The sequence below is a fragment of the Rutidosis leptorrhynchoides genome, chromosome 3 (genome assembly GCF_046630445.1).
Source record: "Rutidosis leptorrhynchoides isolate AG116_Rl617_1_P2 chromosome 3, CSIRO_AGI_Rlap_v1, whole genome shotgun sequence".
Lineage (NCBI taxonomy): Eukaryota > Viridiplantae > Streptophyta > Magnoliopsida > Asterales > Asteraceae > Rutidosis > Rutidosis leptorrhynchoides.
The window spans coordinates 201,339,766-201,361,389 of NC_092335.1; positions in this window are offsets into that span (position 1 = coordinate 201,339,766).

The window sequence follows — 21,624 nt, forward strand, 5'->3', positions numbered from 1 at the left end:
TGTTATTAGTAGTATTATTACAATTAAAAAAATTGGCAGTTTAGCATTCAAAGTAGAAGACTTTTTTTTATTAACATATGCACTAGATGAAGTATGCATTCTGTGAGACTCATTGCCACGGCCCCGCCTAAAACTTTATGACGTGGCGTGACTTCATGGTCCCAGTCCAGTCTTCTATTAGAGTGCGCAGAAACAAACTATTAACCTGAGAATACATGCATAAAAATAAGGTCAACATAACGTTGGTGAGTTCATAGGTTTTAGTTGCATAAGTAAAAAGATTTAACCACAAGGGTTCATAGATTAAATCAGTTTGTGATCTGTCGTGAAAATAGTTTTAAAAAAAATTCACAGAGCACACATTAGTTGATGATAAAACTAATCACAAGTTTTCAAGTTCATAAATAGTTTGACCATAACACAAATCGCAAGCTTTCAAGTTCATAAACAGTTTCATGGTTCACAAGATTTCAAGTTTATAAACAGTTTCATGAACCATAAGATTTCATAGTCCTTAAATAGTTTTTGTGGACCACAAGATTACAAGAGTTTACATCTAAAGATAGTTTTCAAACAGGTATCACCATAGTTAAAAAATTGTTAAAAAGTATATTCTGTATAGTAGAACTCCCAATATTGAACTTAACAAGTAGATACTGAAGTATCTGTACCCGAAAAACCTAGTCACTCATAGTCCAAAAGTGATCCATGACGAAGTCTGAGCATCCGATTAGTTTAACTACTAAGTTCGAATGTGGTTGTCAAACCCAGATAGAACTATCCCCATTATTCGCGTTTAACAAATCCGGGTAATTAACAATATTGAAATCAGGATTTCATTGGACTATAAAAGTTACTCTGTAAAATATAATTTAGTTACCCATGTCCACAGCGTAAAACATAGATCAAACATAAATCTCATTCCAAGTTACAAAATTTTTTAAAGGAACCACACAGTTAACTCATATCAAGCTTCAATATATATATATATATATATATATATATATATATATATATATATATATATATATATATATATATATATATATATATATATATATATATATATATATCGTATTAATATAGCAAACATGTTTTGAAAAAAAATCTAAATCATGTCTTAAAATAGTAGGCATGTATTCTCACCCCAAAATATGAAAACAATAATTTAGGGGCTATGAAACTCACTATCAATGCAACACGGTGCGAAGCTCGGAAAGTGCGGTTTTAAACGTTTCACGGTGATCCGGGATCGAGACCTAAATATATGAATTAATGTCAGAGGTCATACTATATTTAATATAGTATTTTATTAAGTTTATAAACCGAGTTTATTAGTTTTTACGTATTCGTTTAAAGTTTTCGATTTCGTAAAAGTCATGTGTTTCTTAGTTTATGTTTTAATGATTTTCTAATTTGGATCACCAACTTTCCACAAGTATAAATCATTGAGTTTTTTTATTCAAATATGATGATTCCACTTTTAAAAGTTGGCTTTTTGAGTCCTCTAAACAACCATGTAAGTGTGGTAAGTTAATTCAAAGTAAAAGTTAATTAAAATGACCATTTTCTACAAGTGTGCAAAATAGTCATGTTTTACACTATAAGCTTCTACACAAGCTTAAAATTAGCAAAACTCATTTGTTTTAATTAAGAATTTTATAGAGAACATTTAAAATGTAAATGAACACACGTTCAAAATGAATCATCTTCGATTTGTTTTTAACATAGTTTTTAAGAGTGATCTTTATGGTCAAAATCTGACTTTAACAAAAACATGTGTCAACTTGTGGTGACCATTTCTCAATAGTTACTCAATGGATTTTGGTGATTCAACTTTCCATATCTTCTTTATTATGTATATTTTTCAAATCATAAGCCTATATATCCAGACCTATCTTATAATTTGGTTTACACATGATCTTTTGAATCTTGGTCAGATTGGTTCAAATCTGGACCTTGAGTCACAAAATAAAAATGAAAAATGACCTTTTCTTTGAGAAAATTCATGAAACTTTTACTGGAAGTCATGAACATATATATGAACAACATATCAAAATATGAGTTCCTGAAACCAAGTATAAGTAGCTTTTTAAGTCATGATTCTATAACAGTTTTTAGGGACTGATTTGGACATATTCAAGCTTATGAGGTTTCTATGTGTATTAGCCACTTCTTCTTGGTTTTATGTGTTCAAATATTTAAGATAACTTGTTTATGAGTTATATAATATATTTTAGTTCATGTTTACAGCCTCATTTTACTAGCACAAGAATAGCTTCTTTGAATAATCATGGTGTACAAAACACTATATTCTAGCTTGTATATCTGGAGTCTAGAAGATGAAGATATTTAATAAAGAAAAGTATGAAGTTTTTACCTTAATGAATGAAGATGAAGATGGTGATGAAGGTGCTTGAATATTAGAGAGAAAATGCAAGTAGTAAAAAAAAGATGTAGTGATATGTGTGTGTGTGTGTGTGTTTGTGGCTTCAAAAGGAAGAAATCAAATTAGCTAACTAGTGAAGTTAAGATGGTGTCTAGCATGCATGAGACATAATTACATGTAAGGAAGTAAGAATGCATGTTCTTGCATGCATGGTATCAAACTTGGAGGTTAAGTTTGCATGTAATTAGCCTTAATAATTGTGATTAATTAGGTATAATGTAAAGCTTAAACTTGAATTAGTTAGGTTTAGATGTAAGTATGTGTTTAAGTGTTTATGATCTTGATTTAAGATTGGTCATATATTGTTTTAGCTTCTAGATAGATTAAAGAAGGTTACCTGATCATAATACTTGATTAGTTGATGTATTTAACTTCATAAATACATAAGGATGTGGGTTTCTCAAGTTAAGAGTTTACAAGGATATAATACGGTTTCTGGAAATTGTGTGAATGGTTGTGATAACTTAGGATTGTTCAAGTCCTATGATATGGCCGAAACGGACGATTTTGTTTGTGCGGTGTCGTCAGGCCCAGCACGCCAGAATCAACCACCAAGGGGGTGGGTACTATTTTAAATTTATATTTAGCGGGGCCTAAATCGTACTACTCCTTAGTATGAGTAAGGGAAGTATGACCTAGAGTCGTATTTTTGAGATATCAGTAGAATCGAACCTATATTAAAGCCTAAGATAGTTAGGAAGGAGTAGTGGTTACTTAATTTTGGGATTTTCTAATTTATAAGACAAATAAAGTAAATGCGATAAAATTCGTAATTCCGATAAGGTTAAAGTGAGTGCATACTATGACTTCATCAGTTATTCTGCCGAGATTATGGAATGCTGGCTCATGAATAGGAAGAGGCCTTATATTCATTACACTGGTCCTAAATGCCTCTGTCATAAGACATGTCACTGGGTACTGCGTTAGGCTTGAAGATTCTGAATAGACAGCAACGTCCCTTACCCCCGACGCCCGTGCAGTCTGACTACAGGCATACACGTTCAGACGACTCATCTAATTGAGCGACTCGGTTGGGTGACGTATTAACATTCCACAATGGTATAAACATTTGTTAAGCATAATAGAATACATGGTTTACCATATCTGAGAGACGTGATGTGTTTCAATGCTTTCATTAATGATTGGTTTTAAAAGATAGTTAGGCCCTTAAAAAGAGTTCAACCATAAAGAACACCATGACCAAGTCAAGATGACTTCCATGAACACCTTCGGTTATCCTAACGGTCCAATCCTTTATGTGTGTAAACAAACAGTTCCTTAATTAACTAAGAATCCCTCACGCGGGGTGCAATGTTTGAAACCGTGTTATGGTGCAGTGTACTAATCAACACTAACCGGGTTCCATGGCCTTACTTAGCAGAGGTACAGCTTACAACAACCGATGTGCTTCAGCGTGCACTTACAAAGTTTATATGCTTGGTGACTACACTAGCATGGTCTGGGACTGACAATGTACTAAGGGTCTAGTCAGATGTTTCACTACGAAAGAGTCCTCAGTCGGAATCCAAAGCTCGATAGAGTTACTACAACCGGTGTGCCTCAGTCGATCTTACGTTGTATTCGATAGACTTCTCTTACAAAGGGGTGACACAGACAGTGTACTCTGAATCGGGGTTCGCGACTTCCCAATAACAGAGCCAATAACTACGTTCTATTAGTTGGAAAAGCGATTGAGTTTAAAGCATAATCGAAAAGCATTTCAACAGCATACACAAACCATAATATTATTTTGGCATTATAACTGCTTACATCATAACATACACTAAAGATAACTACTCACTAATCATGGCAACAATATCACAGAAAATAATGATAGAAGACATTATATAAAGATAAGGGATAGAAGTACCAGTAGATTAAACGAGTTCCGAATGCAAAAGTGACAACTTCAAGACTCCAGACCGCTCCTAATACAATTTTCGGCGTTCTTCTCCGGGTACTAGGTTTCCACAGAGTCGAAGGCCTTGAGAGTATGACTAATATTGTACAAGAGAGAGAAAGAAGTGAATTGAAGTGTGTGTTGGAATGAATGATAAAGACCCTTTAAATAAGCACAAAATTTGCCTGCAAACAGCTGGCAAGCCGTTTGCAGGGCCCGTTTGGTCAGGCAAACCATTTAACGAGGCCTTTGATCTGGGCGTTTGGCAGGTCGTTAGCCATACTGGCAAGCCATTTGGCAGCCCGTTTGGCAAGCCGTTTGGCTTGCTGATTCCCTGGATCGTAACTTGATTTCTTGTCTTTCACCGTTTTCGCCCTAGAATCTTCGTTTTAGCTCCGATTCTCTTGATTCTTTTTGCACTGCCTTCGTAATTACTTGTTCTTCAATTCTAACCAACTAAGTGGGTGTGTTACTGACAAAGTTTGAATCTTTCTTGTTTTTGGGCCTTAATACTGGGGTGAAAACGTGACTTTTTAGCCGATATCAAATATCCCACACTTAGACTTTGCTTGTCCTCAAGCAAACTCTCATTTTCTTAAGAATCTTTTCGGTGTTTCTTTTCTATTAGTCTAAGCAGTTTGCTTTTATTATAAGAGCAAAAAGATAAGGTGAGTCATCTTTGTTATGATTGAAACTATCTCTGAAGGCAATCCTGACCCGAGCTTTAATGTCACCGTCTTTGAGTATATCTCCCGACATCGAGCTTTAAATGTGAAACTAGAATCTGTGAATTCGTTGAAGATACGTGATATCTGCTTCGTAACATAGGTGGCAATGTTGACTCGATCTGGTTCAAGATGAGAGAACGGATTATTGCGCCTTACTTTCTCCGTAACAGCGTCTCGTAACTCTTTGATAATCAGATCAGCATGGTGATTAATGGTGTATCCTAGGGGATACACGCATAAAAACACCATTTTTGTACAGAAAAATGGATCAAGCAACACAAAACATAACAAAATTTGGCAGTTCTTAGTATTTTCCGTCCAGCGTTCAGCAGGCCGCCCAGCGTCAAGCGTAAGCCCTGCAGGCAGCTTTTATGCTTAAGCCCTTTAACTCAGCGCGTGAACGGCACGCAGCCATGTCAGCACATGCCACCGACCTCCCGGATACTTCGTACAACAGAATTAATCAGCGATTGACACGCGTATCCCGAGAATTTCGAACATTCTACGCCTATAAATAGACCCCCTGGGTCACCACATTTCACATCATTCTGATTTGAACTTCAGTCAGAGAGAAGTACACTTTCTCTCTCACACAGTTCTTTCTCACTCTAAAAGCACATTAGCCGCTTAGCAGCAATACGCTAGACGGGTCAATTATAGATTGATCCCCAGATTGATTGAGGCCACCCCACGGATCTCTAATCTGTGTTCCGGGTCTGCAGAGATTATTTCTTGAGGGCAAACAACAAATAACAGTATACGACACATGCTGAGCAGCTATTGTCTTGTACTGGTACCTTACAGCCACTACACGAAAAATCGTACTAACAAATGGCGCCACCCGTCTCAAAGACCACCAAAACCACCAAGAGCATGAAGGCAACTGAAACAACCTCATCAATAGCAGCACTTGAACCAATTGATGAAAACATCATTGAAAACATACCAGTGGATCAGTTAACTCTCGAAGAAACTTCAATTGAGGAAGAAGATCATTTGCACACTGGTACAGCAGATGATCAAGTTCCTAAAACCATACCACGATTGAGGAAACCATTGATGGGAAGTTCTAGTGCAGGAATGTGGAAAGTCAAGAAGGAACACATAATGTTTCTTTTAAGAAGACATCTGATGTGAATGTTAAGCACAACAGCAAAGGAAAATCATTTTCCAAATCACAACTGTTCAAGCTATTCAATAAGTTGAATACTTTGGTTGATGATACTGAGAATCAACAAAGTGATGAAGGTTTTGTGAAAGATGATTAGAATTTTGGAGAAGAAGAGGAACAGTTCTTTATGACCGAGGAAATGGCCGGAAAGCTACTGGATGGAATTTTGACCAAAACGGCACCATCACGATATAAGCAGAAATTAGCACAACCAGCCATCCGTGCAACGGCTGTAGATAATTTGTTTGCTTTGATTACTGGAGATGAAGCTATCAAACCGCCAGCAATGGCAGAGTCGACACAGTGTTTTATCCCCAGAATTGCAGATTATCCATTGCCAATTGGGAATTCCTTCTATCGGTGTTTATGATGGCACAATAGATCCAGAAGACTTTCTCACCATGTTTGAAGGTGTTATGAGGTTACAGCATTGGGAAGATGAAAATGCGTGCCATATGTTTCCAATGGTACTACAGAAAATGGCAAGGGAGTGGTTTGCTAGTTTGCCACCAAGGAGTATTATCAGTTTCCTTGATTTGAGGGCAAAGTTTGTGATGCAATATCAAAGTTTGAGAAGCTGCACGTTGTCACATCTTGATGCACATGAGATAACAATGTACCATAATGAATTGAGTGATTTCATGAAGCGTTATACCATTGAGTGTCAAAAAATACCAGACATACCAGAGTCTCAGCTTGTTTCAGGGTTTATATTTTGTCTTGATAATCGACGTTTTGCGTGATTAATTCATGCTTTGCGTTAAGATGTTCCAAAAACATTGCATCAGGCATTGGTTATTGCTTAGAAGCACTTAATAGCAGGGGAGATAGGATATCCAAGAGTGGATAATTATCAAAGAAATTTCAGACCACAAGGCGGAGAACGGAACAGGAATGACAACTATCAGAGACAACGTGGTTATGACAAAAATAACCAGAAACAGCAACAAGGTTGGAGGGGGAATAATCATCCAAATGACAATTATCACCATCGAAAGCCATTAGACAGGCATCCGCTTATCATGGCATTAACTAAAACTCCAAAAGAAATCTTGTTTACAAAACATGTTAAGGAAACCTTTCACCCTCCACCACTAATGGAAGAGCGTCAGGGACCACATAGTGACAAGTGGTGTGACTTTCTTGAAGCGTATGGACACGACACTGATAACTGTAAGTCGTTGATGAGAGAGATCATTGTAAAGATCAAGGCTGGGGAGTTAAATCATCTTTTACAAGGGAAAAAATACAGAAGAAATGATCCAAACAAACATTTCACTTGGCAAGGCAAAATCCGTCATAGAGGGCGGCGTGATTGGAACAGAAGGGAAGAAAGAAATGATAAAAGGGATCCAACTCCTGAAATGCACATCAAGGTTATATGGAATACAGTAGGTGAAAATGATGCAGACGGAGACCGCAGGATGGAGCAATGGATGTATGCTCCAATCATATTTCACACCATTCCAAATTGGCGCCTATCAGAAGAGCCTGTGGGCATTTCGACTGTCATTACAAACAGGAACATCACCAGAATCTATACTGATATAGGTAGTGAGACTGATCTTTTGTATTTGCATTATTTCAGAGATTATCCGTTCAGCGTGAAGGATAGGCTTCGCTACACGAATTTGAAGATTGCTGGCATCACGGGAGAATCAATGAAGGCAGTTGGTAAGGTGAAACTGGATGTAACATTGGGAACACATCCTTTGGTTCGAACAGAAATTGTGGACTTTACAGTCCTTGATGGCAGATCAAGATTCAATGCATTGTTTGGTAGGTGGACTCTTCGCAAATTTGGAGCAATTACTTCTACACCACATGCAGAATTATGTTTCCCAACACCAAATGGTGTGGCAGTGATAAGTTCTTACTATGTGCGTCCAGCTAGGGAAAGATCAGTTGTTTATGAAGCACAAGAGAATTTTGTCAGAGGGGAATCATCGAGGTAGTTGTTTAGTAGAAATGATGTGAACGGGTATTTCAAACCACCTAAAATGTGGGGACATTGAAAGCAGGACGCAACACGCTGCACGGAAGACAGTATAATAACATGAATCATGCAGAGCAGTATTTTATCATGTTCTTAATTTTTCTCAGTTCAGACAATAGCACAATACACTTTTTGTAGTTTTCTAATTGGGATTAATCACCCCATATGAAGATGTTGCACAAAATGTTGTATGTGCAACAATAGAATATCAATAAAATTTTAATTTTTCTCATGCAAAGCGTTACGCATTACGAATGTAAAGCATAGCATTCATACCTACCCACATAAGGCAAGGCATTTTTATGCCCTCGATGGTAGAGGCTCTTGTGTCAACATTATAGACACAGGGGATCGGCTAGCGTAAAGTGTTTACTTCGCTAGAGGGCACCAAGGACAAAATAAAGATCTCATAATGTCATGACATACAGAATGGTTTATCAAAACGGCATAAATCCATCTATATCTTGAAAACGAAAAAAATTAAGTACAAGTGTATTTTGAAATCCGCACAACACCTGAGCGCAACACGCTAAACGAAACACACTAATTCAACAAACAGAATTTTCTCCAACAGATTTGACAATTTTTATAATAGCATAACAACATTATGATTAATTCATATCCTACTTCAGAAGTTGTTTGAGACTTCTCGATATTTCCTTATAAAACAATTGATCTAATTCAGAATGCAGAACGGATAAATTGTTTGATATATTCATTACACATCGATAACAAAGTTATACATGTTTTGCTGAATGAAGATAAAAACAGATATACAATTTTAATAACCTGTATATATAACACCATTTAAATAGCAGTACACCTCTGATTCATAAAGAGGAATTATGTAATGATGCATTACGGACAATGGATGACGGATGACAGTTCAATACATATACAACATCAAAAAACAGTTCAAGGCAAAAATCAAAAATCAGTTCAAGGCAAAAATCATTTCATATGATGTGATATTTGAAATCCAAGTTTTCTATAGTTGGAATTAGTTAAGCATATAAATGGTAGATATATGTTAATCATGAAAAGCAATAGAGCACAACAAAGTTAAAAATAAAAGCACAACATGTACATATAATAAAGTATACAGAAGTTAGATTATTATAGATCAATGGGAAATGGGCACATCTAGAATATCCTTAACAGACACATCTTTCTTAGCACATATTTCTTCCAAAGAGTTAATCTTCAGAGAAGTTACTTCACCCATGGCCACCTGCAGTTTAGCACCAGCATCTGGTTTGATATGTTTTGCAATTGCAGTTGGTAAGGGGTCAGGCCTCACAGGAAGAACATTCAAAATTTCTTCCATAGTATCTGAAAGGTCACTTTCAGTAGATGCCACCAGATATCAATGGAAAGTCTGCCCAACAAGTGGAGAGCTCAACACCCTTTGTACAAGAGCAGGGATACCAGCCTTTAAATTCGTAAATTTCTCCTCAGCATTAGCAGCAGCAGCAATCTTCTCTTCCAACAAATGATTCTTCTCCTCCAGCATCTTCTCAACTCTTCATTATTCTTCAGCAGCTTATCATTTTCTTCCATGAATTTTTCTTTCTCTACCCTTTCTAACACACATTTTGCTTCCACCACCTGCAACAAGTCATCCTTCTTCTTTGCAGCATCTACTGCAGTTTTCAACTTCGAGTTGGCATCTTCTAAATCAATTTCAAGCCTCTTTACCTTGGTAGCATTATGCACAACATTGGCAAAAATAGTTTCTTGAGCTTTTTGAAAGATCATGAATCACATATTGATTCAAAAGCACTAATGCTGCAGCAGTGGATTGATAGCTTTGTTTATAAGTCATGGTGGACAGAGAAGAGGACAAGTCAGTAATTGTGTTTGCCTACAATGAATACAATAGTTATGATAAGAAAACAATTATCAGTGAAATGGTGTTATTGGAACATAAATCTTATAAAGATTACCTTCAGAAACTCAGAAAAACTATCAGACTTATTGGCAGGATCATCAAGAAAAGCCTGTAAACCGCCTAGTGGAACAGATGGTGGTTGGGTAGATGCAGAGGATTGTGTTGTATCAGTTCCTTTGGGGGTACGTAGAGTGTTAAATGAAGGAGTCTCAAAAGTATCATCATTATCAGTTTCTTCATCATTGTCATCATCATTATCATCTTCTTCAACCTCAGCAAATTCAGTAATATTACCACCAGCAGTGGTCTCATCATCATTATCCCTCTGAAGAATCAATTCTGCGATGAACAAAGATAAATAAGTACACTGTGAACTTTAAAAATGAAATAAACAAGCAATATAAGTATAAAATATACTTCTTTTCTTTGGCTTTTCAGTAGCCTCACTCATTGGACGCTTCCCAGCGTGATTAGAACTTTTTCCAGCCTTTTTGGCCCTGGACGGTTGAGGAGTAGTTTCGATGATTTCAACATCAGGAGATGGTTGAACAGTGCTACCATCTCCACCATCAACAGGCCGCTCTGGGCTCTTCAACTGTTGCTCAAATGCAGCATCTTTGGCTTTATCAGCCTCAATTTTAGCAAGAGTTTTGGGCCGTTCAGAAACAATTAAGGGATCTAGATTGGTCTTCTAAAAAGTTCTGTAAACCTGCATCTCTTTTTCTGCAATCAGATAACATACAAACAAGCAGAAACATATATAAGAACATATACAACTCATAGCAACATAACAAAGAGCAAAATATATATCAATTAAGGTGCCTACCATAGCCTTCCCAGCGTAGCACTGGCATATATTCAGCACGCCAATTGTTACTCATTTTACAGAGAACTAATATGGCTTCATAATCATTATATGACCTTTGTGGAAATTGGAATGTCTTCAAAGTGTCAAGAATGAAATTTTCATCATCAGACAATGTAATAGACTTGCTAACTCCTATAGTAGTTTTTCTCCATCCACGAACACATGCCCAGGCATCCTGAACAACCCTCTCATTGACAAAAAATATGGATCTTTCCAGTTTTCTAAGGAACTTTCCTTCACCCCAATAAAGCCTTATTTGGCTTATAATCAAATGTATACCAGCATTTGCTAACTAATCTAGTTCTAAACAGTTCATGGAAAATATTTACATTCGGGACTTCTTCTACAACATTACAGTACATTTCAAAAAGAATAATTTTTTGTAAACCTAGTGGATGAATTTGACTAAGCCCTATCCCATAATGGGCAAGAATCTGTTGAAGAAAAGAAGAAAGAGGAATACGGAGGTTTCCTACAGTTAATTGCAATTTATAGAGGGTTATCATCTTCTTCGGAGGTTTATTGGCCCTATCGCTAGGCAGAGGAACAATAGGATTTAACAATCTAAGATATCTATGCTTTCTACATAATTGTTCTATATCGGCTTCGGTAATACTGGAAGGGATGGTGCTTACATCACGATTGTCTCTCTGAGAAGAAGTGCTGCTGGATTCGGCCATGCTAGTACAAAAAATAAAATTCAAGTAGAGGAGAAAGATGAATAATTACTGACCTTGCACTTAACAGACAGTTAAAATGAATAAATTGCAAATTATCTTCACAGCAAATAACTAGTTGTTGGAAAAGGAAAAATGAAAAGGGAAAGGGCTATTTATAGTCAAGCATATTGGTAATGAAGGGATGAGATGGAGACACGTGTATGGACTAGATCAATTGTACAACAATTTAGATTTTGAAAATAAATCAAAAAGATTTTGGGGGCAAACTCATAATTGGTAATGTGACGTCAGTACAGAGAAATAGACGGCTACAGAAGTTTTGTGTCTTCGAGGAAAAAGGCATCTTTTATTTTTTAGTTTAATGACTTTATTTTTTACAAAAATAAAGACATTAAACTGGGGGGACTTAATGGTGTATCCTAGGGGATACATGCATAAAAACACCATTTTTGTACAGAAAAATGGATCAAGCAACACAAAACATAACGAAATTTGGCAGTTCTCAGTATTTGCCGTCCAGCATTCAGCAGGCCGCCCAACGTCAAGTGTAAGCCCTGCAGGCAGCTTTTATGCTTAAGCCCTTTAACTCAGCGTGTGAACGACACGCAGCCACGTCAGTACACGCCACCGACCTCCCGAATACTTCGCACAACAGAATTAATCAGCGATTGACACGTGTATCCCGAGAATTTCGAACATTCTACGCCTATAAATAGACCCCCTGGGTCACCACATTTCACATCATTCTAATCTGAACTTCAGTTATAGAGAAGTACACTTTCTCTCTCACACAGTTCTTTCTCACTCTAAAAGCACATTAGCCGCTTAGCAGCAATACGCTAGACGGATCAATTACAGATTGATCCCCAGATTGATTGAGGCCACCCCACAGATCTCTAATCCATGTTCCGGGTCTGCAGAGATTATTTCTCGAGGGTAAATAACAATCAACAGTATACGCCACACGCTGAGCAGCTATTGTCTTGTACTGGTACCTTACAGTCGCTACATGGAAAATCGTACCAACAGTGATCAAGTGTTACGTAAATCACTACTCTGTCTGGTGTGATTTCGAATTTATCTCTTTCCAAGAGAGCGAAAAAGTTGTGAATATCCTCGATCATTTTCAAATTAGAGTGATAAGTCGGGCGTCCGGTGGAAAGATCCATGTGTTTCCGGATGAGAGTCAGTAGTGCTCGTTGGTTTGCTGAGAACGAAAGTGCAGATCCAGCTAAGGCGTTATAGACCTTAGAGTAAATGATCTTCTAATCTCGACAGAATCTTGTCTCAAGAATAGTGCGAACCACTGAATTGTGCTCTCGTTGCCTTTCTTCTTGGTAGATATGATCATGAAGAGAATTGATAAAGTCTTGAATGCGTTCATCCAGGATTTCAACATCATTGTCTTCTCTTCGAAGATAGAGGTTGTGTTCTTCTCGGATGTCCATAGTTCGTTCTGTTAAGCATAACGAAAATTCAATTTTTGATTTACAGATGGCTTCGAGAATATCTTCAAATTCATCGGTATCATTGATGAAGGTTATCATGTCCACATGTGTGGATATAATCAGAATCCAATCTGAAGTAGAGTTCGGCTCCCCTTGATCTGGTTCGGTTGGAGAGTGTAAGTTATTCAGAATGTCTTCATGTTGCTCTTCCTCATCATCATCGGTATATCGTTCTTCTGAGGATGCGTCTGATGAATGGGTTTCTTCATTATTCTGATTCTCCACTTTGATACTTGCAGGATCAATTTCTATATCCTTAACCTTAGCCTTGTCAGTCTTCTTCTTGAAGCGAATGATTAAACTGTGCTCTTCCATCTCAAGCCTCATTAATTATTCATGACGCTTAATGCTTAGAGCGGGCATTGTCGCAGTTTCCTTTACGTCTTCTATTTCCTCTTCCTCTTCAGATTCCTCCTCTTCCTCTATTTCTTCGCTGGGATCCTCTTCTTCCATTTTTGGGTCGTCTACAGACTGTGATTCGACACCCATCTCGATATCATTGGCTGGTGGTAAAGACTCGTCATTGAAAGTGATCCGTCTAGTGGAAATAGCAAACATCTCTGCCTGTCCAGAAAGATCGGTTGGTCGGTCAATTTTGAAGGTAACGCTCTCCCCATGTGATCGTAGGATCAAGGTTTGATTGTACACATCAATGACAGTCCTAGCCGTATTCATGGAAGGTCTTCCTAACACTACTGGTGTGTGTAGGTATTCTTGAATATCCATTACTACGAAATCCGTAAGATATAAGAATTTGTCGATTTTCACCAAGACATTCTCAACTATGCCCTTAGGATATCGAATTGTGTGATCGGCAAGTTGGATTGTCATTTTAATTGGTGACAAGTCTCTTAACTCTAATCTCTTGTAAAGAGAGTAGGGGATTAGTTTGATACTTGCTCCTAAATCTGCTAGCGTATGAATGGTTCCAGATTGGTAGATTGAACACGGGAAAATGAATCGGCCCGTATCTCCTAGCTTTGGTGGTAGAGAGTTCCTGAGTAATGCAGAGCATTCTTCACTCAGTTGAATTTTGTTAGAACCTGGTATCCTCTCCTTTGCATAGAGAAGCCTTCGAATGTATCTCTTCTGGTTGGGGACTTTGGACATAGTGTCCACGAATCTTCCATCAAGTTTGAAGGAATCAAGCTTGGATGGTTCTTCATGTAGCCTTCCAGGATAGGGTACTCGAACTGGAGTTTCAGGAGTCAGCTTCTGAGTATATATCGATTTGTTCTTGAGCTTAGCTGACCTTCTCTGTGGTTCTTCCTCTGAGATTACGGAATCCATCTCTTTGCTTCTTCTATATGGGGATTTTGGATAGTATTACTTGGTAACCTTCCCTGCGGTCGGGTTTCAAGGCGTTGTAATAACTGTACGGGCTGCGTCTCCAGACTTTTGAGTAGAGCTAATTGATTTCTCATTAGTATCTTCATCTGATCTTGCCTGGCTGCAGTTCTCTGATTTAGCTGTTGTTATCCTTGAATGAACTGAGTTAACTGATCATCAGCTCCGAGAGTGGGGTTAGTTGCTTTTGTAATCTGGGTGGTAGGGGAATTTTCCTCGACTGGTGAACCAGTGAGTGGAATTGGTTGATCGTAGGTCAATTGAGATTGTTGGGCTGGATAAGGTGGATAGCGATAGCGAAAAGGTTGATTGTTTCGCTCAAATTGATTAACCCTAGGTTGTTGATTGAATCCGGAATTTGGTGGACGAGCTGGGTATTGAACGTAACAGACTGAACCGTCAGGGTTTTCGTACTCAACTTGATATTCTTCAGTAGGTTGTGGGTTGGTATAATTAACACAAGCATGAGCTTGGTTGACCTGATGCGGCTGCGTCTTCAATTCTCCGAGTTGTTTAGCAAGAGATTCCATCTTGTTCGTGAGGGATTTGATGGCCTCTGTTTGATTGTTAAGTGCAGAGAGTGGGGCACATGATGAAGCTGTTTCACCACTGTTCCAGTCATGATGATGCATTGTCATGTTCTCGAGCAATTCCCATGCTTCTTTAGCGGTTTGGTTCATCAGAATCCCTTGAGCTGCTGCATCGATCGTCGTCCTATGATTTACCGTAAGACCATTGTAGAAGGTACAGATTTGGGCTGACCGTTCTAGCTGGTGATTAGGGTATTTTTTCAGCAGGGTTTTGAATCGCTCTCATGCAGTGTAAAGAGATTCTTCATAACTTTGTTTAAAGTTAATGATGTCATTCTTTAGTTTGGTTTGTTTAGAAGGAGGGAAATATTTGGTTAATAATTTAGTAGCCATCTCCGTCCATGACGTGATGGAATCTTTTTCCAGTCCTTCAAACCAGGTTTGAGCATGATGAGTGAGAGAATAGGGAAACAAGTATAGCCGGACTATATCTTGTCCTATCCCTGGCTATTTGTAGGAGTTCGAAAGAGATATGAATTTATCAAGGTGAGAATTAGGATCGTCATTCGGTAATCCATGAAACTGACAGCTATTCTGGATGAGCTGGATGATGTGATGTTTTAACTCGAACGAGTGTCCTTTAATCACTGAAAATCTGATCGGTCCTCCTCGACCTTCAATCGAGGGTTTGGTATTTTCTGCTAAAGTAACGCGTAACGCCATTCGATTTCTGATTCATGCTTCCTTGCATGCTTTAGATATTATTGTGTCTGGATCAGGTACGAATAACAACGGCCCTGGTCTAGATCGGGTTTGGGTCATACACTGGGTATGCCTTTTTGTTTTTAATTTTTAGCAAATAAACTAAATTTCTAAAGTAATCTAATGTAGTGACCCGAACTTTTCCATGTTTATATATATTAAATGAAATTGATTTTTACATGATTAAGTGTTTCTAACATGTTAAGCAATCAAACTTGTTAAGACTTGATTATTTGAAATGAGTTTCATGTAGACAATTGACCAACCAAGTTGACCGGCGATTCACGAACGTTAAAACTTGTAAAAACGACATGACAATATATATATATATATATATATATATATATATATATATATATATATATATATATATGGATATACATAAAGTTAACATGATATTATGATAAGTAAGTATCTCCATAAGTATATTAACAATGAGTTATATACATAAAAATGAGACTACTAAGTTAAGAAACTCGAAACGATATATATAACGATTATCGTTATTACAACGTCTTACTAAATACATATGTATCATATTAAGATATTGTTACAATATATTTAACATGATAAAATGATAATTATATATATCATTAAGTGTGTTAACAATGAACTACATATGTAAAAACATGACTACTAACTTAAGGATTTCGAAACGAGACATATACGTAACGATTATCGTTGTAACGACATTTAAATGTATATATATCATATTAAGATATATTAATATATCATAATATCATGATAATATAATAATTTAACATCTCATTAGATATAATAAACAATGGGTTTACAACATTAAATGAGATCGTTAACTTAAAGGTTTCAAAACAACACTTACATGTAACGACTAACGATGACTTAACGATTAAGTTAAAATGTTTATACATGTAGTGTATTTAGATGTATTAATATACTTTTGGAAGACTTCAAGACATATATCAAAACACTAATACTTAACGAAAATGGGTACAGTTACATACCCATTCTTTTTTCATCAAGAATTCTAGTCGTATTCATACCCGTATTATACACAGCTTCTAGACGTACTTACTGTGGGTATATACCAATAGAAACTAGCATGGGATTCCACTCTTGATTATGTCATGTATGACTAATCAATTTTAACTTCTACCATGAACTAGTCAACTAACTAGAACTCCTTTTAACCCCACTCACCACTCACCACTTACCACTCATCATTCACTCCATTTCACTTCCAATTCTCTTTCTAATTCTCTCTCAACACACACACACACTTATGAATGAATTTTTTCATTAGCTAATCATCATCTTCATCAAAAATTACTTCAAGAATCAAGCTATAATCATCTTAGGAAGAACACTTCAAGAACACTTCGAAAATCCTTTCAAGGTTACTAGTTTACATCCAAGCTTTCTAATCCATTCCAAGTAATCATCTAAGATCAAGAAACCTTTGTTATTTACAGTAGGTTATCTTTCTTATTCAAGGTAATAATCATATTCAAACTTTGATTCAATTTCTATAACTATAAACTATCTTAATTCGAGTAAAAATCTTACTTGAACTTGTTTTTGTGTCATGATCCTACTTCAAGAACTTTCAAGCCATCCAAGATCCTTTGAAGCTAGATCATTTCTTGCTACTTTCAGTAGGTTTACCTACTAAACTTAAGGTAGTAATGATGTTCATAACATCATTCAATTCATACATATAAAACTATCTTATTCAAAGATTTAAACTTGTAATCACTAGAACATAGTTTAGTTAATTCTAAACTTGTTCGCAAATAAAGTTAATCCTTATAACTTAACTTTTAAAATCAACTAAACACATGTTCTATATCTATATGATATGCTAACTTAATGATTTAAAACCTGGAAACACGAAAAAACACCGTAAAACCGGACATACGCCGTCGTAGTAACACCGCGGGCTGTTTTGGGTTTGATAATTAAAAACTATGATAAACTTTGATTTAAAAGTTGTTCTTCTGGGAAAATGATTTTTCTTATGAACATGAAACTATATCTAAAAATCATGGTTAAACTCAAAGTGGAAGCATGTTTTTCAAAATGGTCATCAAGACGTCGTTCTTTCGACTGAAATGACTACCTCTTACAAAAATGACTTGTAACTTATATTTCTGACTATAAACCTATACTTTTTCTATATAGATTCATAAAATAGAGTTCAATATGAAACCATAGCAATTTGATTCACTCAAAACGGATTTAAAACGAAGAAGTTATGGGTAAAAAAAGATTGGATATTTTTTTGATTGTTGTAGCTACGGGAAATATTGTAACAATTCTATACAAATCATAACTTAACAAACTTATATTGTATTATTCATGTATTCTAATATATATTATGTAATCTTGGGATACCATAGACACGTATACAATGTTTTGACATATCATATCGACCCATCTATATAATATATTTTGGAACAACCATAGACACTCTATATGCAGTAATGTTGGATTAGCTATAAAGGGTTGAGGTTGATTCCAAAATAATATATATATTTTGAGTTGTGATCTAGCCTGAGGCTTGTATACACTGGGTCGTGGATTGATCTAAGATAATTTATATTTATTTATTTCTGTACATCTAGCTATGGACAACTAGTTGTAGGTTATTAACAAGGACAGCTGACTTAATAAGCTTAAAACGTTAAAACGTATTCAAAAATGTTGTAAATATATTTTGAACATACTTTGATATATATGTACATATTTGTATAGGTTCGTGAATCGACCAGTGGCCAAGTCTTACTTCCCGACGAAGTAAAAATCTGTGAAAGTGAGTTATGGTCCCACTTTTAAAATCTAATATTTTGGGATGAGAATACATGCAGTTTTATAAATGTTTTACGAAATAGACACAAGTAAATGAAACTACATTATATGGGTGAATGATCGAAGCCGAATATGCCCCTTTTTCTTGGTAGCCTAAGAATTAGTAAACCGATCTACTAATTGACGCGAATCCTAAAGATAGATCTATTGGGCCTAACGAACCCCATCCAAAGTACCGGATGCTTTAGTACTTCGAATTTGTTTTTATCATGTCCGAAGGATTTCCTGGAATGATAGGGGATATTCTTATATGCATCTTGTTAATGTCAGTTACCAGGTGTTCACCATATGAATGATTTTTATCTCTATGTATGGGATGTATATTGAAATATGAAATCTTGAGGTCTATTATTACGATTTGATAAATATATAGGTTAAACCTATAACTCACCAACATTTTTGTTGACGTTTTAAACATGTTTATTCTCAGGTTATTATTAAGAGCTTCCGCTGTTGCATACTAAAATAAGGACAAGATTTGGAGTCCATGCTTGTATGATATTGTGTAAAAACTGCATTCAAGAAACTTATTTTTGATGTAATATATTCTTATTGTAAACCATTATGTAATGGTCGTGTGTAAACAGTATATTTTAGATTATCATTATTTGATAATCTACGTAATGCTTTTTAAACCTTTATCGATAAAATAAAGGTTATGCTTTTTTTAAAAATGAATGCAGTCTTTGAAAAGCGTCTCATATAGAGGTCAAAACCTCGCGATGAAATCAATTAATATGGAACGCTTATAATCAATATGAACGGAACATTTCATCTAAGGTAAGATAAACTAGTCTAAGGTAGTCTAATCTAAAGCAATCTAATTCTAAGGTAATCTAATTTAATTAACTAACTATCCTATGGTTGAATATGTTTTTGGTTCTGGCTACTGATTCCCTGGTATTTCGATAAGAGAGCTCCGCACGAACTATTCAACAAACCAAGTGGCCAGGCCAACTACGGAGAGGCAGGGTCCTTTTGGTCCCAATATAATTGGCGACTGTTCGGAAAATCCAACAACCAAGTCCGTGTATAATTGTCTTTCTTAGACACCACTAAATGCTTGTGAATAAGTTTGATAGAGAGCAGTATTGCCTGATACCAGTTCCCCGGCAGCGGCGCGAAAAACTAGACTCCCCCTTGATATGGCCGAAATGGACGGTTTTGTTTGTACGGTGTCGTTAGGCCGAAGCACGCTAGAATTAACCACCAAGGGGGTGGGTACTGTTTTAAATTTATATTTACCGAGGCCTAAATCGTACTACTCCTTAGTATGAGTAAGGGAAGTATGACCTAGAGTCATATTTTTGAGATATCAGCAGAATCGAACCTATATTTAAACCTAAGATAGGAAGGAGTAGTGGTTACTTAATTTTGGGATTTTCTAATTTATAACATAAATAAAGCAAATGCGATAAAATTCGTAATTCAGATAAGGTTAAAGTGAGTGCATACTATGACTTCATTAAACTGGTCCTAAACGCCCCTGTCATAAGACATGTCACTGGGTACTGCGTTAGGCTTGAAGATTCTGAATAGACAGCAACGTCCCTTACCCCCGACGCCCGTGCAGTCTGACTACAGGCATACACGTTCAGACGGCTCATCCAATTGAGCGACTCGGTTGGGTGACGTATTAACATTCCACAATGGTCTAAACTTTCTTAAGCATAATAGAATACATGGTTTACCAAATTCGAGAGACGTGATGTGTTTCAATGCTTTCCTTAATGATTGGTTTTAAAAGATAGTTAGGCCCTTAAAAAGAGTTCAACCATAAAGAACACCATGACCAAGTCAAACTGACTTCCATGAACACGTTCGGTTATCCTAACGGTCCAATCCTTTATGTGTCTAAACAAACAGTTCCTTAATTAACTAAGAAACCCTCAAGTGGGGTGCAATGCTTGAGACCGCGTTATGGTGCAGTGTACTAATCAACACTAACTGGGTTCCATGGCCTTTCTTAGCAGAGGTACGGCTTACAACAACCGATGTGCTTCAGCGTGCATGTACGAAGTTTGTATGCTTGGTGACTACACTAGCATGGTTTGGGACCGACAATGTACTAAGGGTCTAGTCAGATGTTTCACTACGAAAGAGTCCTCAGTCAGAATCCAAAGCTCGATAGACTTACTACAACCGGTGTGCCCCAGTCGATCTTACGTCGTATCTGATAGACTTCTCTTACCAGGGGGTGACACAGATAGTGTACTCTGAATCGGGGTTCGCGACTTCCCAATAACAGAGCCAATAACTACGTTCTATTAGTTGGAAAATCGATTGAGTTTAAAGCATAATCGAAAAGCATTTCAACAGCATACACAAACCATAATATTATTTCGGCATTATAACTGCTTACATCATAGCATACACTAAAGATACCTACTCCCTAATCATGGCAACAATATCACAGAACATAATGATAGAAGACATTATATAAAGATAAGGGATAGACGTACCAGTAGATTAAATGAGTTTCGAATACAAAAGTGAGACTCCAGACCGCTCCTAATATAATATTCGACATTCTTCTCCGGGTACTAGGTTTCCCGCACGGAATCGAAGGCCTTGAGAGTATGACTAATATTGTACAAAAGAGAGAAAGAAGTGAATTAAAGTGTGTGTTGGAATGAATGACAAAGACCCTTTAAATAAGCACAAAATCTGGCATTTAGCAGGCCGGTTGCCATACTGGTAGGCCGTTTGGCAAGCCATTTGGCTTGCTGATTCCCTGGATCGTAACTTGATTTCTTGTCTTTCACCATTTTCGCTCTAGAATCTTCGTTTTAGCTCCGATTCTCTTGATTCTTTTTGCACCGCCTTCGTAATTACTTGTTCTTCAATTCTAACCGACGAAGTGGGTGTTTTTCCAACAAAGTTCGAATCTTTCTTGTTTTTAGGCCTTAATACCGGGGTGAAAACGTGACTTTTTAACCGATATCAT